Source organism: Schistocerca piceifrons, unplaced genomic scaffold, assembly GCF_021461385.2.
Source record: "Schistocerca piceifrons isolate TAMUIC-IGC-003096 unplaced genomic scaffold, iqSchPice1.1 HiC_scaffold_323, whole genome shotgun sequence".
NCBI classification, from domain to species: Eukaryota; Metazoa; Arthropoda; class Insecta; order Orthoptera; family Acrididae; genus Schistocerca; species Schistocerca piceifrons.
The window spans coordinates 47,501-52,500 of NW_025728541.1; the positions used below are offsets into that span (position 1 = coordinate 47,501).

At 54.2% G+C, this 5,000-nt stretch overlaps 1 non-coding gene across 1 annotated transcript in view; it reads right to left on the minus strand.

Moving 5' to 3' along the window:
• LOC124745513 overlaps positions 1 to 163 on the minus strand; it is a 1,909-nt gene extending 1,746 nt beyond the window's left edge. Inside the window, exon 1 of the ribosomal RNA XR_007011049.1 lies at positions 1 to 163. This exon is cut by the window's left edge and continues 1,746 nt beyond it. This is a non-coding gene — a ribosomal RNA (small subunit ribosomal RNA).
• Between the last annotated feature and the right edge of the window lie 4,837 nt (positions 164 to 5,000).

Genomic DNA, 5,000 nt, shown 5'->3' on the forward strand with positions numbered 1-5,000 from the left:
CTCTAGAATTACCACAGTTATCCAAGTAACGTGGGTACGATCTAAGGAACCATAACTGATTTAATGAGCCATTCGCGGTTTCACCTTAATGCGGCTTGTACTGAGACATGCATGGCTTAATCTTTGAGACAAGCATATGACTACTGGCAGGATCAACCAGGGAGCTGCGTCAACTAGAGCTGAGCAGCCGGCCGCCCGGGAGTGTGTCCCGGGGGCCCGCGCGAACACGCAAGCGTCCGCTCAATCATTCTGCAAACAGGAGGAGGCTGAGCTCCCCTGCACAATACACCTCGAAACCCTCTCAGGTCCCGGCGGCGCGCAGCGCCGTCCCAAGTACTTGGTCGGGTTCGAGAGAGGCGCAATCGCCCGGAGTTAGGCGAGTAGACGCTTTCGGTGCGACCACCCGTGCTCCCAACTGAGCTTGCCGCTGCCGACAGAGGCCCGGGAGCGTGCTGTCGTGGCATTGCCGGCGGGAGACAACACGCGCCACCTACGGTGACCGGCAGCTCCAACGCCAGCGCCACAGAAGGACAAAAGCCCCACTTGGGTGCCGAAGCGAACTCTCCCAGCACAGCGCACACGCCAACACATCCGCACAGCTGCGATACAAACCACCAGCGAGAACCGCTGGGGCGACCGAGCAGCAGACGGCGTCGCGGCGCCGAGCGCCGGGCGGCGGCGCATCCTCAACGCACACAGTCCTCAATCGGACCAGCACACTGCAGATGTCCACCGCGCTTCGCACCGGGCCCGCGAGGACCTACTTTGGCCGCACGGCGCCGCGCGCAGGGTGCGCCGGCGCGCAGCTGCGACGCCTGCCGCGTCCGTCGGCCGGCGCGCCTGCCACTGGCCGCCCCCACCAGCCGGCTGTAGCGCGTGCGCCCACGCACCGCGCGGCCAGCACGCCGGGAGGCGCCCCCTCACCGGCCGGGGACGGTCCCACCCAGCCACCGCCGCGTATCGCTTCACACCCAGATGCCGTTCAGTTTCGTCGGCATGGTGGGTATCGCTGGAACAACCGGTTAGTACCTCAACCTATCGTCGCCATCACCGATTCACCCCTAGCGAGAACAACCGCACCACAACGGGTTACCATTTCTTCATTTGCGTAACTTCACCAGAAAACGTAGGCGTCCATCGCCATTTGCAACTTCAACCATTATTGCATGCCTGTGTCAGGTGTCACGCCACACTACGTCTGCCCACATACACGCAACAAAATGTGCACGCCTAGACAATACGTGGAAGGTGGCCCCCGTACGTATGCGATGTCCATTGCTCGAACGACTGTCAACCGGCTTCTGTAGCATGTCGCAGATATGGAACGCGCTGCACCATGCCATCACGGTGTGTGAGGAGAGACGACTAGGTCCGAATACATCAACAGACAGCTCATGCTGATCGCCATCCACGGCGTCCGTTCCTCCCACACGTCTCTATGGCGTACCACACTGCAATCCAGCTCTCATAGGGAGACGACACGTAGCTGCGTGCACAATATTTGCACTGTATGGTCCGCCGTTTTTGGGCGCAGTCGTTGTACGGTCACACATGTGCCACGATGTATCATTCAGTACATAAGGACGAATGTGCAGTACAGATTGTGGTTCACGCGTACGACATCAGCGGACAGTTGACACAGGCCGCACCACAACGTAGCCTGCGTACGTCGCATGCGAAGGGCATTGAACATGCAAACTTGTCACCAACCACCTTGCGAAGGCAGGGGGCAAGGTGGGGACGTGGGGAGAGGTGGGGGGGGGGGGGGGGGCGGCATGTACGCCCTGCTGCCATCCACATTACAGTGTACAGCAGGAGCATGTGGAAAGTCAGCAAGACTTGCAAGGTGTTTAACATGAAGCGATACACAGGGGAGCGGGCAGTGCGAGTAGCGAACTATATTGCGAGGGTTGCGGGTGGGCAACACTACACTAATTGAACGAGTCGTATAACAATTACAGAGCAGGTTTAGGCGACAACGTGGGTTACGATAGGCGACAACGTGGGTTACGTTAGGGGACAACGTGGGTTACGTTAGGGGACAACGTGGGTTACGTTAGGGGACAACGTGGGTTACGTTAGGGGACAACGTGGGTTACGTTAGGGGACAACGTGGGTTACGTTAGGGGACAACGTGGGTTACGTTAGGGGACAACGTGGGTTAGGTTAAGGCACAACATGGGTTAGGTTAAGGCACAACATGGGTTAGGTTAAGGCACAACATGGGTTAGGTTAAGGCACAACATGGGTTAGGTTAAGGCACAACATGGGTTAGGTTACGGCACAACATGGGTTAGGTTAAGGCACAACATGGGTTAGGTTAGGGGACAACATGGGTTAGGTTAGGGGACAACATGGGTTAGGTTAAGGCACAACATGGGTTAGGTTAAGGCACAACATGGGTTAGGTTAGGGGACAACATGGGTTAGGTTAGGGCACAACATGGGTTAGGTTAGGGGACAACATGGGTTAGGTTAGGGGACAACATGGGTTAGGTTAGGGGACAACATGGGTTAGGTTAGGGGACAACATGGGTTAGGTTAGGGGACAACATGGGTTAGGTTAGGGGACAACATGGGTTAGGTTAGGGGACAACATGGGTTAGGTTAGGGGACAACATGGGTTAGGTTAAGGCACAACATGGGTTAGGTTAGGGGACAACATGGGTTAGGTTAGGGGACAACATGGGTTAGGTTAGGGGACAACATGGGTTAGGTTAGGGGACAACATGGGTTAGGTTAAGGCACAACATGGGTTAGGTTAGGGCACAACATGGGTTAGGTTAGGGCACAACATGGGTTAGGTTAGGGCACAACATGGGTTAGGTTAGGGGACAACATGGGTTAGGTTAGGGGACAACATGGGTTAGGTTAGGGGACAACATGGGTTAGGTTAGGGGACAACATGGGTTAGGTTAGGGGACAACATGGGTTAGGTTAGGGGACAACATGGGTTAGGTTAGGGGACAACATGGGTTAGGTTAGGGGACAACATGGGTTAGGTTAGGGGACAACATGGGTTAGGTTAAGGCACAACATGGGTTAGGTTAAGGCACAACATGGGTTAGGTTAGGGGACAACATGGGTTAGGTTAGGGGACAACATGGGTTAGGTTAGGGGACAACATGGGTTAGGTTAAGGCACAACATGGGTTAGGTTAGGGGACAACATGGGTTAGGTTAAGGCACAACATGGGTTAGGTTAGGGGACAACATGGGTTAGGTTAGGGGACAACATGGGTTAGGTTAAGGCACAACATGGGTTAGGTTAAGGCACAACATGGGTTAGGTTAAGGCACAACATGGGTTAGGTTAGGGGACAACATGGGTTAGGTTAGGGGACAACTTGGGTTAGGTTAGGGGACAACATGGGTTAGGTTAAGGCACAACATGGGTTAGGTTAAGGCACAACATGGGTTAGGTTAGGGGACAACATGGGTTAGGTTAGGGGACAACATGGGTTAGGTTAGGGGACAACATGGGTTAGGTTAAGGCACAACATGGGTTAGGTTAGGGGACAACATGGGTTAGGTTAAGGCACAACATGGGTTAGGTTAGGGGACAACATGGGTTAGGTTAGGGGACAACATGGGTTAGGTTAAGGCACAACATGGGTTAGGTTAAGGCACAACATGGGTTAGGTTAAGGGACAACATGGGTTAGGTTAGGGGACAACTTGGGTTAGGTTAGGGGACAACATGGGTTAGGTTAAGGCACAACATGGGTTAGGTTAAGGCACAACATGGGTTAGGTTAAGGTACAACATGGGTTAGGTTAAGGTACAACATGGGTTAGGTTAGGTTACACGTTGTTGTAAGGAAAGGTGTGGGGGGGGGGGGGGGGGGCGGGGCGGCAGGTTCGTTGATAGTGATTATAGTAAGTGAATGCTTGTGACATGATGAGATTTGTCACGTCAGGATGCACCTTTGGCTTATTAGAGGCGGCGCTCCAATTCTATGCTTGTGTCAGACCTGTGTCTTTGACTCATGTCATTGTTTGTGCGCTGTGACAGGAGGTACTATTGTGATGTTGGGTGCACCGTTGTATAGGACATGTGTGGGTGTTGGTGCCTTATCTGCGCAATGGTGGATGTCGAAAGGGTGGGATATTCTATTTTCCGCATGGACCTCCTGGTCTGGTTGTGATAGTGTGGATTGTGTAATGTGGCGGAGAGGATGCACTGGATGTTGTTCCATGCTGGTGCTTACATATTGTATGTGCGCCTGTTAGAAGCAGAGAGTGGTGCGTGATCAGAGTGTCTGGCTGACGTGTGGTTCCCATTGTGGGCAGACTCTTTCAGCATGTATACGGACAGTTGTATATATTTTCTGTAGTTTGATGGCTCTGCATTGATTACTAATCAGCGCCGTGTGTACGGGTAATCTGGTTCCAGTCCACAATGTTCTATCTGTGTACATTAGTGACAAAGACTCCCCCCATGCAGTGGGGCTCGGTCTGTTATAACTCTTCCGCGTAATATATTTGCCCCACGTTTTTGCGAGTGCGAGTGCGAGTGCAACGCGCATGGGGACCGACATGCTGATGGCTCGGTATCGGACGCCGTACAGTGAGCAACGCGATCGCGTCTCTCGCTCGTAAGTGGTACAGGTCGCGGCTCATGTATAGGGACAGCGGGAATGTCGCATATTGGAAATAACTCTTCATGAAACGCAAGTTATAGGGGTGGATTGCACTTTACGAGTGCGGGAAACGTCCGCCGTTCATCCGCTGGAGGTGCGCGTTTGGCGGTTGGGGTGGTCCACGAACGGGTGCGGGTGGAGTCATTGCCGGTCCACGGCTTCGTGCGGCAGAGCCACTGGAGAATGGGTGCTATGGTCGACAGAGGCTGCAGGCTTTGTGGGTGGCGTCGAAAGGCGGGCACTGTGGCGCCATCGCTGTCTTAGTCGGCTTGGCGTCTCATAGATGGCGGTGGCGTCGTTGCAGGAGGTCATGTTGCGGGAGACCTACAGATGGCGGTATGTTTTGTGGTGCGGACGTAGTG